General features: G+C 44.0%; 1 protein-coding gene across 8 annotated transcripts in view; it reads left to right on the top strand.

The window, feature by feature from the left end:
• Positions 1-26,592, top strand: part of MYLK (myosin light chain kinase) — a 268,618-nt gene that overhangs the window by 46,337 nt on the left and 195,689 nt on the right. Inside the window, exon 1 of one of the 8 annotated variants that reach the window (XM_079922584.1) lies at positions 5,523-5,836. The exons of 5 other annotated variants lie outside the window; for them this stretch is intronic. The gene's annotated coding sequence lies outside the window, so the exon portion shown is untranslated. Of the gene's footprint in view, positions 1-5,522; positions 5,837-14,788; positions 19,371-26,592 lie in introns of those variants that run through there. 2 more of the 8 variants (XM_079922583.1, XM_079922585.1) reach the window with 2 other exon arrangements.

Genomic DNA, 26,592 nt, shown 5'->3' on the forward strand with positions numbered 1-26,592 from the left:
AGATATGACACCAAAAACTCAGGCAACAAGAGCAAATATAAACAAGTGGGACTATATCAAACTAAAACGCTTTTGCTCAGCAAAGGTAACCGTCAACAAAATGAAAAGGCAACATACAGAATGGGAAAAAATATCTGAAAACCATATATCTAAAAAGGGATTAATATCTAAAATATATAAAGAACTCATATAGCTCAATAGCAGAAACAAAACAAACAAAAACCCACCACAAAGATATCATAACCCAATTAAAAAATGAGCAAGGGACCTGAATAGACATTTTTCCAAAAATGACATCCAAGTGGCCAATAGGTATATGAAAATGTGCTCAACATCATTAATCCTACTAATAGTGCTGAAGGACAGAACAAAAAGTAATTCTGAAGGAACTGTTACTGTAACTGAAGCTTGTAGAAGGATAGGGATTTTATATATATATATATATATATATATATATATATATATATATATATATATAATTTTATTCTGTTATATATCTGATTCTAAGTGTTGAAAACTGACCTAAGTGTTCTTCACTAGTTCATGTCTTTATCCTTTCATGTGTTTTGTGAATTCCTATAGATAAAATGTGTTTCATGGTTATTAGTCTTACAGACAAAAAGTTCAAGTCATCTCATTGCTTTGAGTTCTCTCCAGGGTTCAAGCTTTCCTCTGCTGTGTATCATAGGGTGTCTGACCCACTAGTTGCTAATGTTATCTGGTAGTGTTATTCTTGGACTTTAATGACCTCAGAGTTTCCATATTACCTCCTTCTGTTATAACACAGCATACAAGTAGGGCCTGAGGAGAGTTCTCCAAACCGAGAATTTCAGGACAATTTCTCTATAGAGGGTTCACTAAGAAATCCACAGGAATCATGTAATGCCTAGCAGATGTTCCTTCTCTTTAGGGAAGGCACACATGTCTCTGGGGTGTTGTATGTTTCCAGATACTTGGAAGTCTTCTAGGTGGTTCTTGATGTGTCTAATATGGAATAATCCCCAAAATATATTAAGTGAAAAAAGCAAGGTACAAAACAGTGTGTTTTTAAGAAAGAAAGTGGGGACAAAAACATATATGTATTTTTATAACATATTCCTAGAAGACACTGATGACATGGCTGATTCTGAGGAAGGGAAGTTGGAGCTGAATACCTAGGAGCAGGGGAGGGTGAAAGACCTTTTACTGCATACCCTTTGAATCTTTTGAATCATATAAATGTATTGACTATTCAAAGAGAAGTACAAGTTTGATTAAAAACAAAATCCTTCTACCAAGAAATAAACCAGCACACCTGTGGTCACTTTATCTACAGCAAAGGAGGCAAGAATATACAGTGGAGAAAAGATAGTCTCTTCAATAAGTGGTGCTGGGAAAACTGGACAGCTACATGTAAAAGAATGAGATTAGAACATTTCCTCACACCATATACAAAAATAAACTCAAAAAGGGTTAAAGACCTAAATATAAGACATGAAACCATAAAACTCCTAGAGGAGAACATAGGCAGAAAACTCTTTGACATAAATTGTGGCAATATTTTGGGGGATCTAGCTCCTCATGCAAAAGAAATAAAAGCAAAAATAAACAAATGGGACTAATTAAACTTAAAACTTTTGCACAGCAAAGGAAACCATCAACAAAACAAAAAGACAATCTACTGAATGGGAGAAAATATTTGCAAATGATGCAACTAACAAGGGATTAATATCTAAAATATACAAATGGCTCATACAACTCAATATAAAAAAAAAAACAATCCAAAGAAGAAATGGGCAGAAGACTTGAATAGATTTTTTTCCAAAGAAGACATAGTGATGGCTAACAGGCACATGAAAAGATGCTCAACATCGCTATGAGAGAAATACAAGTCAAAACAACAGGTTATCACCTCACACATGTCAGGATGGCTATCATCAAAAAGTCTACAAATAACAAATGTTGGTGAGGATGTGGAGAAAAGGCAATCCTTGTACACTGTTGGTGGAAATGTAAATTGGTGCAGCTGCTATGGAAAACAGTATGGAGGTTCCTCAAAAAACTAAAAATAAAACTACCATATGATCCAGCAATTCCATTCCTGGGTATATATCTGGAAAAAATGAAAACACTAATTTGAAAAGGTACATGCACCCCAATGTTCATAGCAGCACTATTTACAATAGCTAATATGGAAGCAACCCAAATGTCCATCAATAGATGGATGGATAAAGAAGGTGCTGTATACAATGGAATATTACTCTGCCATAAAAAAGAATGAAATTCTGCCATTTACAACGATGTGTATGGACCTAGAGTGTATTATGCTAGTGAAATAAGTCAGACAGAAAAAGACAAATACTGTGTTATCACTTATATGTGGAATATAAAAAATTAAATATATCTAGTAAAACAGACTCACCAATGTAGAAAACAACCTAGTGGATACCAATGTGGAGAGGGAAGAGGAGAGGGGCAAGATAGGGGTATGGGATTAAGAGATACAAGCTACTATGTATAAAACAGATAAGCAACAAGGATATACTGTATAGCACAGGGAATTATAACCATTATTTTGTAATACCTTTAAATGGAATATATAAAAATACTAAATCACTATGCTGTAAATCACTGTAAATGCTGTAAATCACTATCTGTACCTGAAACTAATATAATATTGTAAATCAACTATGTTTCAATAAAACAAAATCCTTCTAGGGTGGTTAATCTGACTTGAGACTTAAATTGGCCCCTGATAATTCACTCTTTGCTCCCATTTCTCATCACTTAGGTCTTCCCTCTCAGACCCTCTGTCCCTGATCATTTGCCTGCAGCAGACATGTTGCAATATCCCCCTCCCTGTCAGAGTCTAATAGAGACTAGGCACAGGGGTGAGCCAGCATTTCTAAAATATCTCTGGTGACCAATGGCCATGTTCAGCCCTAAACCTTCTAGACTGGCTATTCTCAAACTTGAGCCTGAATCAGGCTCACCTGGAGGGCTTGTTAAAACACACCTGGCTGGACCCACTCAGTTTCTTCTATTCAGCCGGCGTGGGGTAGTTCCAACAAGTTCCCAGGTGATGTTAGTTGGGAACCACACTTTGAAAATCAGTGCTCTAGACTAGTTTCTCCTGTGATGTGTTGATGTGCAGTTTTGATGTCCCAACTGTGTCCTCATTTAGACATATAAAGAAAGAAAAAACGGGAGAGGTTTGTCCCTTTCCACAGGCATGCGTATAGCTCGCCATCATCCAGCTCTCTCTCTAACCAACAGTACTCATCAGGCTCCAATCCCTTTATAAAATGATCGGCATGTCACCACCAGCAGGACTGACACATCAGAAGCCTGCATCCCCCTTCATCTGTACTCCCAGAGCAGACATTCTTGTAGTCTTTGCTGTCAACTCTCTGTGAAGATTTAATTGGTATTTAAGGCATTAAAAGAGTCATGCTAATTACTGATTCCCCTTCCACTGTTTCTCAGCAGGGGTACTATTAGCATTTTAGATGAGATAATTCTTTATAATGAGTATTCTGTTTAATGTAGGATTTTAGCATTCTTGTCCTCCCACCCCCAAGTCATATGGGAATTAATAATCCCACCACATTTCCGAGTGCCCCTCCCCCTCGAAACTTCCTCTTCCCCTCTTTGCTGCAGAATGCGTGGTGAGGTGCCCTGAGAATCACTGTGCCTTGTATTTAAGCTTCCAGACCCCTGCCCAAATGACATTGCTTTAGTTCCCTGCAAAAATCTCAAGTCATGTTTTAATATTTTTCTTACTTTCATAAGTGTTGATGTTAAAAAGGGGCCGAACAGTGAGCATTTCTTTCTGAAAACCCTATGGGTGGAATCGTTCATGTGATGTTCAGTTCCCTCTCTGCAGAGATTAGCACTGTTTCCTGATGAAGTGCCTTTGCATCCTCACAGCAAGGAGAATTATGTGACCCATTCTGTTTCCTTTTTTTTTTTTTACTATGAGTGTCATGAAACTTAGGGGACAGATGTAATGCTTGATACGTTTGTAAAATTAGTTTAGAAAACCATTTTCCATATATTATCAGCTTTTATACAGTTTTAGTTTTTAAATAATCAGTTTAATTTTGTATTTTCTTGTGAGTGACTTCGGGTCCTTTTGGAAACCATCCTTGATGCAGGTTGAGCTGTGAAAGGATTATAGCCGGAAGTGGCCTAATCCGCTGGACAAAAGAATGGGCTCCGCGGAGCATCCCCAGCTCCCGTGGGCACAGGGTGGGATGTGGGCCTGAGGCACAGGAGAACAGGTGAGGAGGTGCCTCCTGCTGGCAGCCAGCGGAAGAGTGGCTGGCGAGGATGAGGTGCTGGGTGTGCTCCAGCTGGAGGTGGAGTCAGGGTCAAGCCACAGGTGCCTGAGCCCTTTACCAAGGGTGGAGAATCCTTGAGTAGAGGGGCAGCACACGGACTGAGCTTGCTGGGTGGAGAGCAGTTCCGCTGGGACCGACTGGCTTAGGCCATGAGAGACACAGAAACCATTACTTACAGGAGCACCCATCCTGCTTCAGCTCCCACCTGGTCCTGTGGCCACACGGGTTACCAGCAGCAAGTGGGTTCAGGTGGGGCTGGCACCCTTGGGATTAGCTCTCTGCTGAAGCTCCCTGTCCGGGTGGGAAAGAACGTCTAGCCGTGGCACTGTAACAGGGTGAGAATTGCACCCCATCCCACCCCTCTTCAGAGGGTCCAGTCACTCCCATTTCTTCTTCAATGTACACCTCAAAGTGGGGAGGACCACCACCCTAGACTGAGCATCCACCCTCTAGTTCTCCTGTGTGATAGAAGGGATGTGTAAGGACCTTTCCGCCTGAAAGTTCCTCTGCTGAAATTCCGTCATGAGCATTTGATTTCCTTGGGTTTACAAAGAATCTTTTACTAATACCCCTTCTGGAAGGGCAACACATAATGGGCTCAGAGATAAGTCATTTGTTCCTTTGAGAGAATGGATTTACTGCATACGCTTGATATAAGTATTTGTTTCGCTCTTAAGGAATATCTGAGATTTGCTGCTGGAGGGAAACAGGTTTGTGAAGGGGGGAGAAGGGGTGAACTTCGGGAGCCTGGACCAGGCTGAGGGGTGGGCGCCGTGGGCTGCCTGCATGTGGGTTCTGCGGGGCATGGGACGTGGGCTGGGTCCTGGGACAGTGGGGGGCGGGGGCTCACTCACCCCTGAGGACAGTCTTCTCCCAGATGTGGGTACTTTCTCCCCATCCTGTGGGCATCCCCTTCCCCTGGCTGTGTCACCAAAGCCGGGCCCCTCCAGAGACCCCAATGGCTTCCTGAGAGGCCTGCCATGTGTCCTTCCTCCCTCATCCCTGCTAGGGACTCTCCCCAGACACTGCACCCTCCTCCCTGGCTCCCCTGCATCTGTCCTCTGTAGGGGAAGGAAGCACCTTGTTCTGGTTCTCCTCGTAACCATTGTTCCTGAACTCTAAACCCATAGCCGCCCACACGTGGTCATAAAAGCAACAATTGTTGACCTTGGGACATTTCCAACAGCCTCTCTGGTGATGAGGTCCTCCGGCTGCCGCTTCCACTCCCTGTTGCATGTCTGTCCCCGCCTCGGCTTTCCTGTCCTCCTTTCTGCCGGGCACTGGCCAGGTGGCTGCCAGATAGGCTGCCCCTGCTGCAGTCCAGAACACTTCACGAGTGTCCTGGCTGAGGGCTCCCCACGGTGAGGCAGACCTCCAGGACTTCTTTCCTTGTCCTCTCAGCCCAACAAGCAGCAGAGGAGACATCGGTGAGTGGGCAGAGTTTAAATTGTGCTGTTGACCCCGCCCCCTCAGTCCGCCCTGAGGAGCTGCCGGAGGGGACCACAGCGCCCAAGGTGAGATGACACCTGGCCGGGTGCCCACGCAGGTGGGGGTGAAGTCAACATGCTTTAGCATTATCTGTTGACCTTGGCTTAGCCGGTCAGAATTCTAGAACTGGTCAAGTCAGTGGGACCATCGGTGGAGCCAGCCAGGAATCAAGATTGCTTAAGTGCCTGCTGGGTGCCATGGCCTCTGCTAGAAGCTATTCGTACTGCCGAACTGTGGTGCTCCAGCTTCCCGACTGCCCCAAGCTTCTTCCTCCACTGCTCCAGGAGGCTGCTGTGATGAACTCCATTTGGTTTTTTTTTGTTTGTTTGTTTGAAATTAATTAATTAATTAATATTTATTTTTGGCTGCATTGGGTCTTCGTTGCTGTACATGGGCTTTCTCTAATTGCAGCGAGCCGGTGCTACTCTTCGTTGAGGTGCGCAGGCTTCTCATTGCGGTGGCTTCTCGTTGCAGAGCACGGGCTCTAGACGCACGGGCTCAGTAGTTGTGGTGCACGAGCTTAGTTGCTCGGAGGCATATTGGATCTTCCCGGACCAGAGATCAAACCCGTGTCCCCTGAATTGGCAGGTGGATTCTTAGCTACTGTGCCACCAGGGAAGTCCCTCCATTCGGTTTTGATTTCCCCTTTGACCCTCTGTTTCCTTGTCAAGCAGACCTCGTTGGGGTTGGCGCACAGGTAGAATTCCGTGTTAATGTGCGCCCAGCTATTCCGGGTGCTAACCAAGAGCTGCACAGACGTGGTCATCTCCACTCTGTTTAGTGAGAAGTTCTGTGTTAGGGTAACATAGAGTGAGTGTTTAGATGGGGACTTCTTTGGGCAGCTATCCAATGGTGAATAATATTTCAAATAATATTCTGAAATATATTTCTCAATAGTATTTCAAACATGTCAGTGATCTTTTGGGATTTCCTATGTGTTATTTGAGGGGGGGCGGGATTCATTGCTTTTTGCAGGTTTAGCCAGTGAGGGAGATGGGTTTTCTGTTGCCGCCATGCTGACGCTCAGGCTTATAGCGTGTCAGGGGTCCTCAGCCAGTGTCAGCCAGGGGGCCATCTGCTCACTCTCAGCGCAAAGGAGGCTGATGGGGCCACAACCAATTCTAGTGAAGCAAAGAGTGTGAGAAGGAAGAGGAAGGGAAAGAGGAATTAGTGAGAGGAAGCGTGGCCTGTGCTTTTAAATAGCACTGATTGTTTTCCCCATGGTTCTAAAGGTGCTTTGAGCTATGGCCCCATCACTGAAGTGAGAGAGTAGCCTCTTAGACTACTTGGAAAGGCAAAAAAAAGTATGTAGGGGCTGCTCTTTCATTAAGAAAATAAATCCTGTAACTTTAAAGGAATTAAAAAAAAATGACAGTGAGGTTGGACTCTGAAGTGGCTGATAAAGAAAAAAAGTAGTGGTGTCCTACTGCTGCCTGAAAGAAAATACAGAACCTGCATCTGAGATGGGAGGCATTATTTTAGTATTCAGGGGAGGCTGGATCAAAGTGAACACTCTGTATGTCTGAGCATGGCTCCCTTGGAAGGCGAAGCCTTAAAGCCATGACTTTGTGAAGCAGCAGAGGCAGAAGATCAAAGGATGGAGAAATTAACGCAAGTTGCTTTATTTTTATTTATTTATTTATTTTTTTGCCGTACGTGGGCCTCTCACTGTTGTGGCCTCTCCTTTTGTGGAGCATGGGCTCCGGACACGCAGGCTCAGCGGCCATGGCTCACAGGCCTAGCCTCTCGCGGCATGTGGGATCTTCCCGGACCGGGGCACGAACCAGTGTCCCCTGCATCAGCAGGCGGACTCTCAACCACTGCGCCACCAGGGAAGCCCAAGTTGCTTTATTTTAAAGGCAGGTTTGCCTCGGCTAAAATGGGGCTGAAAGTAGAGCCACTGGTGCTGAGAGGGCTGTGCGTGAAGCCCTTTCTGTGTAGTTACCAGCTTTATGCTCAGGACCCGGAAGTTTGCAATGAGGAAAAGAGGACAGTCAAACTTCTGTTGTAAAACCTAGAGCAGATGGGGCTGCAGAAATCATCCAGTACTCTCTTTTTCCTCCTTAGTGAGGAAACAGGGCCTCATGAGCACAGCCGTTAACCTGGTCGGTGTAGAGGCTGCCCAGAACTCGGTGCCCTTCTCCAGGGACCCTTAAAGTCTGAGCCAGTGGGCCCCTCATAGATGATGCAGGGACCTTTAGCAAATGTTTCTTTGTTTTTTAAAATATTTATTTATTTATTTTTATTTTTTGTCTGTGTTGGGTCTTTGTTGCTGCGCGCGGGCTTTCTCTAGTTGTGGCGAGCGGGGGCTACTCTTCGTTGTGGTGCACGGGCTTCTCATTGCGGAACACGGGCTCTAGGTGCGCTGGCTTCAGTAGTTGTGGCACACGGGCTCAGTAGTTGTGGCGCATGGGATCTAGAGCGCAGGCTCAGTAGTCGTGTTGCACGGGCTTCGTTGCTCCACGGCATGTGGGATCTTCCTGGACCAGGGTTCAAACCCATGTCCACTGCATTGGCAGGCGGATTCTTAACCACTGCGCCACCAGGAAGGTCCCGCATGTATGTATTCTTTTTCAGATTCTTTTCCGTTATAAATTATTGCAAGATATTGACTATTGTTCCCTGTGCTATACAGTAGGATCTTGTTTATTTTATATATAGTGTGTATCTGTTAATCACAAGCTCCTAATTTATCTCCCCTTCCCTTTTTCTAACTGTAAGTTTGTTTTGTGAGTCTGTTTCTGTTTTGTAAATAAGTCATTTGTATCATTTTTTAGATTCCACATGTAAGTGATATCGTATGAACTTTGTCTTTGTCTGACTCACTTCACTTAGTGTGATAATCTCTAGGTTCATCCATGTTGCTGCAAATGGCATTATTTCATTCTTTCTTATGGCTGAGTAGTATTCCACTGACTGGGTTTTATTGATCTGTACCTGTGGGGGTAACCAGGTGTGAAGGTCTGGCCATCTCTGACTGGGGACAGTCTGTTGTGGAACAGCCTCAAAACCCCCTAAGGGTTGAGTACATTAGGAGTTAATCTGTGTAGGTAGAGAGATGAGTTTTCTGACAATCGGGAGTCTGGGATGAGATTTGGATCCTGTCCTGTCTCTTACACAGACATAATGAAACCAGAGGACCGTTGAATCATAGGAAAGCATAAAAGCAGTTTCTGGATGGGACACTGTGAGAGCTTTGAAGAGATGGGAGGCCACCTTGAGGAGGCAGGACCAGAAGTTGAGAGCCCTCTATAGCACAAGGGAGACTTGGGGTGTGGGATGAGAGTTTAAGCTGGTAACAAGCCTGCAAACCAAGGATCCATCCCCTGGAGTTACCCTGGGAACCTAATTACTAAACTTTCCTGGGTAATCCTTGACCATGGGGCCTGATAAAGTCCAAGCTTACTGCTGAAACTATGTTATTATTCATTTGATATCCATTAAATCCATCACAGATTAATTATTTTTCAAAAGAAAGAAAACTATGCCACAGTTCTGCAAGTAACTTATGACCAGATGTTGAGATCTTGGTATACTCAGTCATGCTTAAAAATATTGTAAGAAATCTTCAGACAGTAAAATCTAAAAATAAAACCCCCTCAATTTAAAAAGATGAATAAGAGAAAAAGCATTGTAGTTCAAGAGATTTATTGGCTCACTTATTTTTATTTATTTTTGAAAAGAAACATGTTATAATTTAATGCCAGATGCTGAGACCCAGATATACCCAGTTTTGTGGTGGAGAGGGAGGGTACATATAAAATGCAAGAAAGTACCCAAGGGACAAAATGATGAAAATCACTGGTTGCTTATCTGAATAGTCAGTGGGTACCTGTGAGCTAGAGTTTGTCATGGGCATGAATCCTTGATCTGAAAATAAGGGACAGTGGTAGTGGCAGTGGTAGAGGATGGGAGTAAAGATCTTGTCCCACTAATTTACGGTGTCTGAAGAAGATTTGGAACCACCGACAGCTTCATATCTACCGGCTTCCTACTAAGCTCCTTGGGGTGAGTTGAAATTGCATTTCATAACATTGTCCCTAACTGTGCCCCTGTCTTTCTTAGTGCCAGAGATGAGTCTGAAGCACATCCATGACAGTATCTGCGCTTCCCTACCCCATTCACACAGCCGCCTTCTCAGATCTCCACTTGCTCTGGGTTACAACCTCAGGGGTTTTAGGCCAGATTTCCCAGCAGGACCTGGGTGTTCTTACCTCTTCTTCCTAACTACACCAGCTGGTGTCCTGCTGATCTTCAGCTGTGTCGCATCCCATAGGTCACACATCTCTCTACCTTTTGGAAGTGGAGGTGTTAACATAGAGGCTCCCCCAGTGCTCTCAGTAAAGGGTAAGGGGAGAACAAAGAGCATCCTAGGATGACTGTAGAACTCACCGTGCTCTTAGCCACAAATTGAGTGAAGGTAGAAACCTGTCAAGAGCTTTATACAATTCAAACGTGTGTCTCATGCTACAGATGAGAACCTAGATTTAGAAGGAGGGTCTACCTGGTCTGGTGGGAGAAGTGAGTGGAATGGGAGGAGAGACTGTGGTCTGTGCACCTCTGACAGAGGCACTGGAAAGGGGGGCCTTCAAGTTCAGAAGATGTCTCCCCTCAAAAAAACTTTAGAAGACACCTCAAATGAATGGAACTTTCGATTAAAATCAAGAAGATGAAAATCGAAATGAATAAATAAGGAAATAAATAAAAATTCTTCACTTAGAATTTTTAGAAAATCAGCTAAGTGTAGATAGACTATGATAAGGTTGATGATAATTTAATATCTTTACTGTAGGGGTCAGGGGGTGGTTATTTTGTCACTGTCTCTTCTCTACAGGTTGTCTTTAATCACTATGGAGGGTCTGAGATTTCACCAATTGGCAAGCTAGTGAGTTTGCTGCCAAGGTTTCGTGAATGCTGGCAGAAGATGAGCTGCATGGCTTAGGGACAGGACTTTATGATTCATAACAATGACAGTGACCAGAGAACCAGCATTTTCTCTCACTGGTTCTTTGAGCTCCAGTTTCCATAGGGTGACACCTGCCCACACAGTGGAGAGAAATCCTGAGACTAGGGAACTCAGACCTTTTATAATGGACAATAAGCATGCCTGTTCTTTGCTCCAAAGAAAGACACTCTTTCTTCCAAGGTTGTTTATGATACACATATTCTTGAAAAGATAATCTGGAGCAAAGGCAGTCAGTGCCTGTGCTTGTCGGATATACAGCACATGAGAGACCCATAGAGAATGGCTCCTAGCTGCTGCATCCGTACAAAGGGGAAGGAAGCTAGTGTGTATGGCCTGCTTGTTCTGCACCACGCACTGACCAGGAGACTTCTCACAACTTACCTCATCAAAGCTGAGAGGTGGTACTGTTGTTTTATGAGTAAGAAAGCTGGTGAGTAATGGAGTATCAGCTGCAGGATTTGCATACGCATTGCATACTTCTTACGCTAAGCATTGTGCCAAGAAATAGCTGAGACTTAATTAGCTGCGTATCAGCTGCCTCACCAGGCACAGTTCTAAGAGTTCTCTATGAACTGACTTACGCATTTCTCATGACTAAGATTATCAGGTGCTGCAGAGGAAACTGCAGAGGAAATTGAGGCACGGGGGATGATGGCGCCGAGATTCACACCTGTGGTTTATCCACTGTGCTCCTGTGTGCTTTCTTCAGTCCTCAGGGTCACACCAAGGGGGTCCTGGTGAAACTAGCATGAACCCAGAGGATGTGAAACGGTTTGGAAACAATGGCAAGTAGGAACAGTTGAAAGGGTCGAGTGTGTTTCATCTGCAGAAGGATAAAGGATAAATGATGATTGTCTTCAGATATTTGTAGCCATGTCTTGTAGAAAGGTAGAGTTCATGTGGCTCCAGGGGACAGAATTGGGTCCAGTTAGGCGAAGCCATATCATGGCTCAGCAGACCCTGCTGTACACAGTGACTGGAACTCCTTCCCCTGCCACCCCTTCCTGTCCCCTCTCTGAGCATTTTCACCTGTCAGACATGCCCAGAGAGAGTTCCTGCATGAGTGGGGTGGGGGGGAGTTCTAACTCTAGGGAACCCCAGCCTGCCCTAAGGGGGCTGGAGGGGTTAGTCTCAGATGCATCCCTAGTCCTGCAGTTCCCGGCATTCTTACAGAGGGACCCACCAGGATCTTGGCTAAGTCCTCCCTCCATCCCTGATGGGTTTGGTTCCATCCCTGTAATCAGCAGCCTCATGGCTCAGCCAGGTCCTGGCAATTGTCCACAAACATATCAGTCCCACCCTTGCCCAGTTTGGGGCAGAACAGCATTCCTCTACTGGATGGGAGGTTGAGTTCGAAGATCTCCCTGCACTCTTAACTGTGTCTGTGGTTTTGTGATTTACTCTTTCCTTGTCGAGTAGCCCATGCTTTAAAAAGCAAGTGGGACCAGGCGGTTGGGTCCATTGCTTCTCTGTAAGGACCTGGCTGTGGACCCGTGGTCGCTCCCCTGGTCTTGGGCAGCTCCAGTCCTGAGTGGAACAGGTCTGGTCCAGATGCAGGTCCAGGAAGGAATTTGGGAAGATGGTGAAAAATAGGAATGGTGGCAGCTGGTTTAATGGCATCTGTTCCACTCAGCCAGAAACATCTGTCAGAAGCGACAGACACCCTAAATGTGGTCTCAGTTAGCCTGTGCGTATCTTTGCAATAAGTGCATTCTCATCAAAGGATTTTAGAGAGTGATGTTTAGCCCCATGTAAAGGGCATGATCAGGATCTGATCTCTGATCCCGAAATAATGTCTCTGCTATCCCAGATGTCGGGAGTAACTAAAAATATACTTAAAACTCTGAGGAATTCTTGGTTTACTGGACCCGTCTCCTTTTTCTATCGACCTCCCTCCGGAAAGCAAGAGAACAAAGAAGTGAGCCAAAAAGCTTTAATTATCTAGTCTGCTGACATTATTTTATCTGAGCCGCCGACATTAAATTTGCACAGCGTTGCATTTCAATCACAGAGCTAAGAGCAACCTCTGCACACTTGGGCCTTTGTCCTGCTGCTCGTTGTGGCCAGTATTCTGTTTTCTACCCCATCCCACCCTCCCTCAGATTTCTTAAATTCCGGAGTTCTGGGTGGCACTGGAAATTATCTGTCTGTGGAATGTCCATACTTTAGGAAAGTCCCTGAACTTGTGTGTTTATTCCCTAGTTCCGTTCCCCTCAACTAATCGTGGCCATTTGTGGTTGAGTTCTGGCATGTGCCCATCATTGAACAAACCTGGATGTGGTAGGAGCATTTTGCCCTGTTTCTATCACTGACATAAATGAAATTCTATCAGTTTCTATCATTGACATGTGGAGAAGGAAGAGAAAGTCTGGCCAGTTTGTTTTTTTCTTCCTTCATATACAAATTTAATTTTCCCTGTTATATCTTTAACATTTCTGGCCTGTCAAATGTACCTTCAATTTCAGTTTGGTTCTCTGGGCTGTGACCTTTCACCTGGTTTAATGTTGACACAGTCACCTATTAGCTGGTTTATTTAGCACCCAATTGATGCTATTGTTATTGCTACAACTAGGTCACATTTACTGAGGGCTTCTGGTGTGCCAAGGACTGTGCGGAGGGCTTCCATCTTCAAGCCTCTTCAAGCAAGTACTGTTACAATCCTGCCCATTTTACAAGGGAGGACACAGGCTGAGAGGAGAAAACATTTGCTGAAGGTCCTACGGCAGAGCTGGGATCGGAAGCCAGGCACTGTGGCCCCAGAGTTGGTTAATTTCACACCCTTTTTCAAACCGCCCACAGGCCCTCTGCTGTGCACACAAGTGTCCCCACTGATGCTCCAGGGAGTGTCAGTGTCTTTATGAAACCCCATCCCCAGCAAGTGTTTAATAAGAAGTGACTGTGCAGGACACCACCATGGAGATACAGCGATGGCCAAACCTGAGCCCTTTCCCCCCACCCTCCAGGGCGCTGCGGAGACAGAGCCTCCACAGTCAGAGCAAGGGCGCTGTTTCAGGGTCTTCTCGGCCTGGTGATAGTGATCCTGCAAGCTAGAGACGCCTGGGGGCACTCCCCTGGGCCGTGCTGCTTGTGGTGGTCCCCCACAGACACTTTTCCACCTGGAGCCAATGTTGTGGCTGGACCGACCCTTGTGGTTCTTACTAAGACTGCAAGCTGCAGCTCAGTAACAACCATCAGGGAACTTAGAAAAGACAAGGCTTATTGCTCACAGGTCCCTGAGGGTGCAAGGCCTCCCCGGGACCACACAGCGAGGAGTGGGGGGAGAGAGGGAGAGAGAGCACGAGATGGAGCAGACCTGGGGTTCTGCCTTTATTGGGGTCGAGGGTTGGAGGACCTAGGGTTTCAAGTGTTCACTCTTTATTGGTGAATTTAAAGCATAAAAGCAGGAATTAAAGCACAGGAAGGGAAAAACCGTCGAACGGTCAGTTATCTAGGTCACCAGAGCTCTCTCTAAAAAAAAGGGAACCTCATGGGTGGGGCGGCCTGACTGTTTATCTAGTCCTGTAGCTGGCATTGTGTTTATTCCAAATGGCTGTCTTTGAAGTGGAGGCTTCAACAATCAAAAGCTACATGTCGGGCACTTATATCACAATCAGAAAAGCTAGTTGTCAGGCACCTTTGTCTCTTGTGTTTGCTGCTCCGTCTCTAGGGTCTAGAATAGCACCTGGCAGGTAGTGAGCTGTCAAAACATATGCCATAAGTAAACGAACTACTAATTACACAAAGCCACGGACAATTTTACAAATAAATGAAAGAATACATTAATTCCGAGCAAGTGTGAAGGACATAAACTGAGATTAAAGGATGGCCTTTTAAACTATGTGCAGTGAGCTGTATGAAAAATTCCACGTATTGTCCTCATTTTCTGTATTTTATCACAGACTGGAAAGTTTGTCTGAGTCTGTGCTCAAGAACCTGTGTCATAAATCCTGCTGGGAAGGCCTTAGAGAAGAGGATACCTTGAGGTTAAGGTAGGACTCAGCTGGGCAGAAAAGGCTCAGAGGCATCTGGGGCTGCCCGCACTGGCAGGATTACAGAGGAGAGAGAGCAGAGGCCCCATGTTTTGCTTGATAACAATAGTTGTTTTGAACTTCATGACTCCTTGGGGTGGGATCCTTCCCTGTCTTGCTCAATACTTGCCTCATTTCCCAAGCCTTGCCTAACTTGGTCAGATATCTAAGTGCACATCCCTTCAAACTGTGCGGGAATCCCTGGACCTGGCTCATACCTGGGCCCTGGCACCAGATCAAGGAGCTCAAGATCAAACTGGGGCTGAGGAAGGAGAGCAAAATATTTGGGGAGCCAGGAGTCACCCCAGGTAGTACATTGACAGAAATTAAGAGGACCTGGATTTGAGAGCCATAAAAATTTCAAGCACTTTGACCTAGTAATCGAAATTCTTGAAATATATCTTGAGTAGATATAATCTAGAGTGAAGGAGAAGTTATGTTCATGAAATTGTGACTTGTGATGTTGTTTGTTTTAGTGAAATTGGAAACAACCTAAATGGTAAATAACAGGGACGTGATTGAGTAAATGATGGTTCATCCACTTGACGGAATGTTACAAAGTTATTAAAAATGAGACTTAGGAAGAATGTTCCGTAACCAGGAAAAATATTGTGGTTTAGCATGAACAAAAGTATGAAGTTGAAGGCAATGATAGTGTGTATGTATAATTTTGTTTTAAAAAGTACATATATAGAAAAATACTGGAAAAATATATAAAAAACGACAGTATTTATGTTAGGAAAAAAGTTTGCAATCATTTGCAATCGTACTTACAACCAGACTTTCAGCAAATATTATTTATTTATGAACAATGACAAAAGTGGATGGAACAAAGGAACTAGAGTGAGTTTAAAGTTCATGCAAAAAGTCAGCAAACAGTGCAGAAAAGGGAACCCTCCTACACTGTTGGTGAGAATGTAAATTGGTGCAGCCACTATGGAGAACAGCATGGAGGTTCCTTAAAAACCTAAACACAGAGCTGCCGTATGGTCCAGCAATCCCACTCCTGGGCATATATCCAGAAAAGACAAAAACTCTAATTCGAAAAGATACAAGCACCCCAGTGTTCACAGCAGCACAATTTACAATAGCCAAGACACGGAAACAACCCAAGTGGCCATCAACAGGTGATTGGTTAAAGAAAATGTGGTACATATATAATGGAACATTAGTCAACCATAAAAAAGAATGAAATATTGCCATTTGCAGCAACATGGATGGACCCAGAGAATATCATACTAAGTGAAGTAAGTCAGACAGAGAAAGACAAATATTATGCGATATCACTTATATGTGGAATCTAAAAAATAATACAAATGAATCTATATACAAGACAGTATACAAGACAAAAACAGACTCACAGATATAGAAAACAAACTTATGGTTACCAAAGGGGAGGAGGGATAAATTAGGAGTATGGGGTTAACACACACAAACTACCTAAAATAGATAAGCAGCAAGGATTACTGTACAGCACAGGGAACTCTATTCAATATCTTATAATAACCTATAATGGAAAAGAATCTGAAAATATATATATAACTGAATCACTTTGCTGTATACCTGAAACTAACACAGTATTGTAAATCAACTATAGCTCAAAAAAACAAGTCAGAAACTAAGACACTGATGGTCTAGAAAAGGAGCGAGGACAGATATGAGAACATGTCCAAATGTAACCCAGTGCGTGAAATAACATAACAGTTTCCTGGACTGAGGGCATGTGAAGTACAAGCTTGGCCGGAACAGAGTGAATGTGGCCAGGGAACACATCCTTGAAGTCATGTGTCACATCCAGACTTAGGGAGATGGTGGGAGTGAGTAGGTGGTCACACACATCCTATTTCCCCTGGACAGTCCCGGCATAAGTGTTGGTAGTTCCTCTCTTCACTCTCAGAAGAGTCCTGGTTTGGGTAATATGTCATGTGGTCACCCTAGTTATTGAAAAGGAAGGAGGAGGACAATATAGGTTGATGGTAATTGCTCTGCCGGTTTCCTCTAGTGCATAAGAGCTGGTGAGTTAAGATTCCCTGATGCTGAGGCAGGCCCAGGCCTGATGGAGACGTGGCCCATTTGAATACAGCTCTGTGTCCTGATTAGTGGTAGAATAATCACAGTGGTTATTCCTAAGCTGCTGTAGCATGTAGCTAGAATTCATATTTCACTCTGACCCAGGAGCTCCTCTTTCACTTCCATCCTTCCTTACCTATCCCACAAATTGAGTGCATGACCGTTAAAGTTTTCATTGAGCAGAAGAGTATCTACAGTGAGAAGAGATAATTTGTCAGCTGAGCCGTCCTCCTATTTGTGCACCTGGGAGCAGTTCTCCCTAGAAAAGTTCTGGAATTTTAATAGAAAAGCCTATATATGGCTAGTGCAGAAATACATTGAAGTGGTAGAAAATAACTTGAAGCCAACAAGAACTCGGCCTGGGAGAGCTCTGTTTCTTTCTTGGTGTCTACCCCGTGTTCCGTTGGCTCTGTCAAGGCTGCCTTGCTGGGAACCCGCTTTCAGAGCAGAGCACCAAGCTGACCATCTGTGATGCAGCCTGGGAGCCTGGCCTTAGGTTCAGCTTGCAAGAAAAGTGCGATTGTGGAGGAGGCCCCTCCCCTGTGCCCACAGGAGGACGGGTCCGACCCCGAGTGCCCAGAGATGCCCAGCTGGACCTCGCGGGGCTCGGGGAGTGGACTCAAGGGACGTCCTTTAGGCAGCATCTCCTCACAGTGTCAGCTCAGAGGGGCTTCTGGTCCATGGGGAAGCCATACAGATGCAGCTCACTGTGCACACGAACAGGCAAAGAAATGCTTCAGGGATTGCAGAAGTGAAGAGATAGCTAGATCTTTCGTAGATGGTTTGTCCTGTTGTTTGGTTGAGCATTGCAGGTGGCAGATGTGGGGATAAGCTAGCTCTCTTCGGCTTTTCCTGGGCTTAAGCAAGAAATTACCTTCTGGAACCTGGATATTATTTTATTTTTCTAGTTAAGAGGTGCGGGAAGAGGGTGGGGGGGGGGAGCATTGTCTCAGCTAAGAGAGAGACTTGCCAGGAACCTGCAAAGATCAGCTGAGAGAGAGGACACCCAAGCAAGTACGCACTTGTGCCAAATTGCAGCTTCCCAGAAGCTCACTTTGGCCTAGAAACCAAGAGGAACAAAGCCATCGGGGAGATGGAACCAAGCCCCAGCTAACAGGTGTGAGGGGGAGCAGAGTTCTTCAGTATCAATAATTTCCCCCCATCAAACACTGGACTCTAGGAAGTCCCAGGGGACTGCTTTCTCTCAGAAAAATCCCGAATTGAGTAATCATAAAAAACCAGAGTGAGAGGAAAACTGATTCTTACTTCCAGCGTGAATGATAAATTGTTTCATTAGAATAGTTAGAAGTGCATTATTAATTGAATAGGTCTATTTGGTATGGATAAGCACATTTAGCAGTCCTATTTTGGCCTCATCGACCACACCTGGAGAGGCCTAGCTGGTTGGCTGCTACGTACAGGGGATGGAAGCTTACCCAAATTGCCCTGGAGAAAATGTTCTAACAGCTAGGATGGCCACTTCAAAGCTTTGCAGTGATGGGAAACAACGTACTTCCTTTCAGAGTCCTGTACCCATCTTATTACTGCGGGGGAGAGAGAACACTTAACACCCAGTAAATGCTGGGCCCATGCTCCCCTCTAGGCAAATGCTAAGAAACGAACTGCTGATTTGTGTTGGCTGCGTGTCCTGAGCAGGGTGCAGAACTGTGGGGTTCGGGAGTGGAAAACGGGAAGGGTTTACCAAGTCCCAGTGAACAGGCCAGGGCCCACCAGCTGTTTTACTTCCAATCCCACTTTCCTGGCCCCTGTGGTTATATTGTTCTCCTTTGTTGATCTGGCCTCCCCAGTAGGATTCCAAGTCCCCTGTCTTCAAGGTCTGTGCTCCCCTGGCCAGGTGTGAGCCCCGCTGACACATGGGGTAGCCCTTGATCTTCCTGCTGGGCCCCTGTTTCCGAGAGAAGATGGGAGGGACAGGGGCCCTCTCCTCCCCACTGGGGCCAGTTGAGCTGACACCTGTGAGCTCGGTCCTCTCTCCAGAGGGTCAGTCACACTTGGCTGTGTTCCTGCTGATGCACCGTGCTCTCCATTACCCATCAGTTTTCTCCATGCCCTTTCCTCCGGGTTCCCAGGGGTCGCCATTTTCTTTCTCAACAGCGCCCGTCCGGAGCAGGTTTGGTGTGGGAGAGGAGAAGAGACACATGTTAGCCTTGTCAGTATCTTCAGTGACGCCTGAGGAGGAAGGGAGGGAGACATGATTGGTGGGAAAAGTCCTTACGGGAGAAAATGCGTCACTCTCCGTTATCGTCCATTGTTGCAGATGCTAAGAACTGGATGTTCTCAGCAACATCCCTAATCGCCTGCCGAGACAGAGAAGCAGAGGGCGTCCTTTGGGAGGGAGGAAGGGAGGCAGGCAGGCGTGGTGCGGAAGGGCCTTGAGCCGCAGCCCAGCGTGAGGGGACAGCAGGACGGCCGAGGGCCTGCACACCTGGTGCTTGAGTGGCTTCTCCCTCCTATTCAAGGAGCACGAAAGGGAAGGTGAGAGGTGGTGGCCTGCCCGCCCCCAGCCAATGTCCTGGGACCTGGAGCCTGTCTAGACGAGGTGTGAGGGGCTCCCCAGTCAGCAGCTCCGGGGGGAGCCGGGACAGGCTTAGAACATCAGGTGGGGCCTGTGTGAACCTCGAGTGGCTCAGCTTTAAAGAGCCACAGCTGGAGGCGAGACTCTAGAACCTGCAACACGCTCAGGAGGAGCTGCGACAGAGCGGGTGGGAGCTGAGGGGCTGGGCTGGGCTGGGGAGAAGCAAGCAGGCTGTGAGCTGCCTTTAACTACTCTCGGGGTGGGGGGGCTCTCCCCCAGCAGGCTGATGGCTCCTGCTGTCCAGAGGCCTCCTCAAGGCCAAAGTGAGGAGTGCTCGCCCTTCCAAAGCTGCTCCCTGAGTCTCAACTTTCTCGAACTCCTGTCTCTTCACCCCCTGATGTTCTGCTCCCTTTTCCTCCCAACTCACAGAGCGCCATGGGGTCCGGGACAGAGCTGGATAAACACACAGTGATGGGTGTGTGGACAGACTGTGTGTTCTGACCCTTCAGCCAGGGTTCTTCCGGCCCTGCTGGGAGCACAGTGTTGATAAACCTGGCTTGATTGGCTCAGGCGATCAACATGGATACCACAGATAATGTAAATATTCTAAGCAGTCACAACAGTCGCATCTTTTCAGCATGCTTTTGTCCAGATGTGGAGTAGGCCTTTAGACGACATCAGGGACCTAAGAAGTTGGGATCTGGAAGAAGATTCTTATAGATGCGAACCACAGGAATGAATGAACTTCTGGAATTTCCTTGCTGAGAGGGGTGTGCGTGCTTGTGGCTGTGGCTTTTGGCTACTGTGCATACATTCTGCTTCCTGGCATACAGGGCTTAGCTAATGACTAGCAGGCTGGTCGATCAGTTCAGAACCAGGAGTGACTTGCAATTGTCAAACGAGTTCCCTTAGCACGCACCCCCGCCACCCCCCACCCCAGTCCAGCCCCCTGGCGGGAGGTTAAGGGTAACTTGTCAGAGCTGCTGTCTGCAGACCAAAGTGAATGAGGCCCCCGCAGGTGCTCAGGCTCACAAAGGCTGACAGGATGTGCAAGTCAGGTTATAACTGGTACATTCAGGAGGGATGTTAGAGGTCTTCTAACCCCAGAGAGGTTAGGATACTCCCACAGAGCCCACTGTTAGCAGATGCTGTCTCTGAAGTTTGGTGGCTCTGGCCTTAAGTTGCGCTCTTCTCTCTGAACCTCAGTTTTCTTACTGATAGGCCGAGGGTAAGCTAAGGCACCCTTGTATTCTGGGGCTATGCATAATAATCCAGGACAAGACACCAGCACCCTGGACTCCGACCCACTCCCAGCTCCTCCCTCTTGCATCACTAACGGTGTGACATTGTCATCAAGGCTCTGAACCTTGGACTCAGAGGCATGGGTTCAAATCCAGCTGCTAAGAAGTAGCTGTCATTGTTAGCTTTGCGATTTTGGATATATTGCTCAACTTCTGAGTCTTCTTTTCATCTTTAAAGTGAAAATCATACCTCTTACAGAGTTGCTTTGAAAAGGAAAGTTAAGTAAAACTCTCAGTAGAGTACCTGGCTCGTGGTAAGCATTCAGTAAATGGATTATTTTTATTAGTAATAGTAGATATTGTGGTTCACGGTCACTTCACTGGGCTGGACCTGAAGTTTCCTTTCTGTGATACAGGGTTTGGGTGGGAGCAGTGCTTCTCTGACTCTGCCATCCCCAGGGAATTGGAGGAAGAACTAGTATTCTGAGGGTAGGGGCTTGGGGTGTAGCCTGAAACAGCTTGCAGAAAGCATCACATTTCTTTGAAGTCTTAGGGTAATTTGTAAAATCAACTTACAGTTGTCATTTGGTACAACAATGTGAACACATTGGTTCTCATATAGAAATGCTTCCCCCAGATCTTTGAGTATAGTTCACGTTCCAGGAATGAGTTGCTCCACTCCGGGGTTGGGGGTGTGATGGCATCATTTCTTTTTTTTTTTTTTTCTGTGGACTTTGCCTTTTTTTTTTTTTTTTAACACCTTTATTGGAGTATAATTGCTTTATAATGTTGTGTTCATTTCTGCTGTATAACAAAGTGAATCAGCTATATGTACACATATATCCCCATGTCTCCTCCCTCTTGCATCTCCCTCCCTCCCACCCTCCCTATCCCACTCCTCTAGGTGGTCACAAAGCACCGAGCTGATCTCCCTGTGCTATGCGGCTGCTTCCCACTAGCTATCTATTTTACATTTGGTGGTATATATATGTCAATGCTACTCTCTTACTTCGTCCCAGCTTGCCCTTCCCCCTCCCTGTGTCCTCAAGTCCATTCCCTACATCTGGGTCTTTATTCCTGTCCTGCCCCTAGGTTCATGAGAACTTTTTTTTTTTTTTGATTCCATATATATGTGTTAGCATACGGTATTTGTTTTTCTTTTTCTGATTTACTTCATTCTGTATGACAGACTCTAGTCCATCCACCTCCCTACAAATGACTCAGTTTCGTTTCTTTTTAATGGTGGAATAATATTCCATTGTATATATGTGCCCCATCTTTATCCATTCATCTGTCAGTAGACACTTAGTTTGCTTCCATGTCCTGGCTATTGTAAATAGTGCTGCAGTGAACATTGTGGTACATGTCTCTTTGAATTATGATTTTCTCAGGGTATATGCCCAGTAGTGGGATTGCTGGGTCATATGGTAGTTCTATTTGTAGTTTTTTAAGGAACCTCCATACTGTTCTCCATAGTGGCTGTATCAATTTACATTCCCACCAACAGTGCAAGAAGGTTCCCTTTTCTCCACACCCTCTCCAGCATTTATTGTTTGTAGATTTTTTGATAATGGCCATTCTGACCTGTGTGAGGTGATACCTCATTGTAGTTTTGATTTACATTTCTCTAATGATTCGTGATGTTGAGCATCCTTTCATGTGTTTGTTAGCAGTCTGTATATCTTCTTTGGAGAAATGTCTATTTAGGTCTTCTGCCCATTTTTGGATTGGGTTGTTTGTTTTTTGATATTCAGCTGCATGAGCTGCTTGTATATTTTGGAGATTAATCCTTTGTCAGTTGCTTCATTTGCAAATATTTTCTCTCATTCTGAGGGTTGTCTTTTTGTCTTGTTTATGGTTTCCTTTCCTGGGCAAAAGCTTTTAAGTTTCATTAGGTCCCATTTGTTTATTTTTGGTTTTATTTCCATTTCTCTAGGAGGTGGGTCAAAAAGGATCTTGCCGTGATTTATGTCATAGAGTGTTCTGACTATGTTGTCCTCTAAGAGTTTTATACTGTCTGGCCTTACATTTAAGTCTTTAATCCATTCTGAGTTTATTTTTGTGGATGGTGTTAGCAAGTGTTCTAATTTCATTCTTTTTTTTTAATAGATCTTTATTGGAGTATAATTGCTTCACAATACTGTGTTAGTTTCTGTTGTACACCAAAGAGACTGTCTTTTCTCCATTGTATATTCTTGCCTCCTTTATCAAAGATGAGGTGACGATAAGTGCGTGGGTTTATCTCTGGGCTTTCTATCCTGTTCCATGGAGCTATATTTCTGTTTTTGTGCTAGTACCATACTGTCTTGATTACTGTAGCTTTGTAGTATAGTCTGAAGTCCGGGAGCCTGATTCCTCCAGCTCCATTTTTCTTTCTCAAGATAACTTTGTCTATTTGGGGTTTTTTGTGTTTCCATACAGTTTGTGAAATTTTTTGTTCTAGTTCTGTGAAAAATGTCATTGGTAGTTTGATAGGGATTGCATTGAATCTGTAGATTGCTTTGGGTAGTATAGTCATTTTCACAATGTTGATTCTTCCAATCCAAGAACATGGTATATCTCTCCATCTGTTTGTATCATCTTTAATTTCTTTCATCAGTGTCTTATAGTTTTCTGCATACAGGTCTTTTGTCTCCTTAGCTAGGTTTATTCCTAGGTATTTTATTCTTGCAGTGGTAAATGGGAGTGTTTTCTTAATTTCTTTTTCAGACTTTTTTGTCATTAGTGTATAGGAATGCAAGAGATTTCTGTGCATTAATTTTGTATCCTGCTACGTTACCAGATTCATTGATTAGCTCTAGTAGTTTTCTGGTAGCATCTTTAGGATTCTCTATGTATAGTATCATGTCATCTGCAAACAGTGACAGTTTTACTTCTTCTTTTCCGATTTGGATTCCTTTTATTTCTTTTTCTTCTCTGATTGCTGTGGCTAAAACTTCCAAAACTATATTGAATAATAGTGGTGAGGGTGGGCAACCTTGTCTTGTTCCTGATCTTAGAGGAAATGGTTTCAGTATTTCACCATTGAGAACGATGTTGGCTGTGGGTTTATCACATATGGCCTTTATTTTGTTGAGGTAGGTTCCCTCTATGCCTACTTTCTGGAGAGTTTTTTTCATGAATGGGTGTTGAATTTTCTCAAAAGCTTTTTCTGCATCGATTGAGATCATCGTATGCTTTTTATCCTTCAGTTTTTTAATATGGTGTATCACATTGATTGATCCGCGTATATTGAAGAATCCTTGCATTCCTGGGATAAACCCCACTTAATCAAGGTGTATGATCCTTTTAATGTGCTGTTGGATTCTGTTTGCTAATATTTTGTTGAGGATTTTTGCAGTTATATTCATCAGTGATATTGGCCTGTAGTTTTCTTTTTTTGTGACATCTTTGTCTGGTTTTGGTATCATGGTGATGGTGGCCTTATAGAATGAGTTTGGGAGTGTTCCTCCCTCTGCTCTATTTTGCAAGAGTTTGAGAAGGATAGATGTTAGTTCTTCTCTAAATGTTTGATAGAATTCGCCTGTGAAGCCATCTGGTCCTGGGCTTTTGTTTGTTGGAAGATTTTTAATCACAGTTTCAATTTCAGTGCTTGTGATTGGTCTGTTTGTATTTTCTGTTTCTTCCCTGTTCAGTCTCGGAAGGTTGTGCTTTTCTAAGAATTTGTCCATTTCTTCCAGGTAGTCCATTTTATTGGCATATAGTTGCTTATAGTAGTCTCTCATGATCCTTTGTATTTCTGCAGTGTCAGTTGTTACTTCTCCTTTTTCATTTCTAATTCTGTTGATTTGAATCTTCTCCCTTTTTTTCTTGGTGAGCCTGGCTAATGGTTTATGAATTTTATCTTCTCAAAGAAGCAGCTTTTAGTTTTATGGATCTTTGCTATTGTTTCCTTCATTTCTTTTTCATTTATTTCTGATCTCATCTTTATGATTTCTTTCCTTCTGCTAACTTTTGGGGGTTTTTTGTTCTTCTTTCTCTAATTGCTTTAGGTGTAGGGTTAGGTTGTTTATTTGAGATTTTTCTTGTTTCTTGAGGTAGGATTGTATTGCTGTATGCTTCCCTCTTAGAACTGCTTTTGCTGCATCCCATAGGTTTTGGGTTGTCATGTTTTCATTGTCATTTGTTTCTATGTATTTTTTGACTTCCTGTTTGATTTCTTCAGTGATCTCTTGGTTATTTAGTAGCCTATCATTTAGCTGCCATGTGTTTGTATTTTTTACAGTTTTTTTCCTGTAATTGGAATCTAGTCTCATAGCATTGTTGTCGGAAAAGATACTTGATACAACTTCAATTTTCTTAAATTTACTGAGGCTTGGTTTGTGACCCAAGATATGATCTATCCTGGAGAATGTTCCATGAGCACTTGAGAAGAAATTGTATTCTGTTGTTTTTGGATGGAATGTCCTATAAATATCAATTAAGCCCATCTTGTCTAATGTATCATTTCAAGCTTGTGTTTCCCTATTTTCATTTTGGATGGTCTGTCCATTGGTGAAGGTGGGGTGTTAAAGTCCCCTACTATTGTTATGTTACTGTCGATTTCCCGTTTTATGGCTATTAGCATTTGCCTTATGTATTGAAGTGCTCCTATGTTGGGTGCATAAATATTTATGTTGGTTATATTTTCTTCTTGGATCAATCCCTTGATCATTATGTAGTGTCCTTCTTTGTCTCTTGTAATAGTCTTTATTTTAAAGTCTATTTTGTCTGATATGAGAATTGCTACTCCAGCTTTCTTTTGATTTCCATTTGCCTGGAATGTCTTTTCCCATCCCCTCACTTTCAGTCTGTATGTGTCCCTAGGTCTGAAGTGGGTCTCTTGTAGACAGCATATATACAGTTCTTGTTTTTGTATACATTCAGCCAGTCTGTGTCTTTTGGTTGGAGCATTTAATGCATTTACATTTAAGGTAATTATCGATAGTATGTTCCCATTACCATTTGCTTAATTGTTTTGGGTTTGTTATTGTAGGTCTTTTCCTTCTCTTGTGTTTCTTGCCTAGAGAAGTTCCTTTAGCATTTGTTGTAAAGCTGGTTCGGTGGTGCTCAATTCTGTTAATTTTTGCTTGTCTGTAAAGGTTTTAATTTCTCCATCAAATCTGAATGAGATCCTTGCCGGGTAGAGTAATCTTGGTTGTAGGTTTTTCCTTATCATCACTTTAAATATGTCCTGCCACTCACTTCTGGCTTGCAGAGTTTCTGCTGAAAAATCAGCTGTTAACCTTATGGGGATTCCCTTGTATGTTATTTGTTGCTTTTCCCTTGCTGCTTTTAATATTTTTTCTTTGTATTTAATTTTTGATGGTTTGATTAATATGCATCTTGGCATGTTTCTCCTTGGATTTATCCTGTATGGGGTCTCTTTGCTTCCTGGACTTGATTGACTATTTCCTTTCCCATGTTAGGGGTGTTTTCAACTATAATCTCTTCAAATATTTTCTCAGACCTTTTCTTTTTCTCTTCTGGGACCCCTATAATTCGAATGTTGGTGCATTTAATGTTGTCCCAGAGGTCTCTGAGACTGTCCTCAATTTTTTTCATTCTTTTTTCTCTCATCTGCTCTGCAGTAGTTATTTCCACTATTTTATCTTCAGGTCATTTGTCTGTTCTTGTGCCTCAGTTATTCTGCTATTGATTCCTTCTAGAGAATTTTTAATTTCATTTATTGTGTTGTTCATCATTGTTTGTTCACTCTTTAGTTCTTCTAGGTCCTTGTGAAATGTTTCTTGTATTTTCTCCATTCTATTTCCAAGATTTTGGATCATCTTTACTGTCTTTACTCTGAATTCTTTTTCAGGTAGACTGCCTATTTCCTCTTCATTTGTTAGGTCTGGTGGGTTTTTACCTTGCTCCTTCATCTGCTGTGTGTTTTTCTGTCTTCTCATTTTGCTTATCTTACCGTGTTTGGGGTCTCCGTTTTGCAGGCTGCACGTTCGTA

Source organism: Stenella coeruleoalba, assembly GCF_951394435.1.
Source record: "Stenella coeruleoalba genome assembly, chromosome: 5".
NCBI classification, from domain to species: Eukaryota; Metazoa; Chordata; class Mammalia; order Artiodactyla; family Delphinidae; genus Stenella; species Stenella coeruleoalba.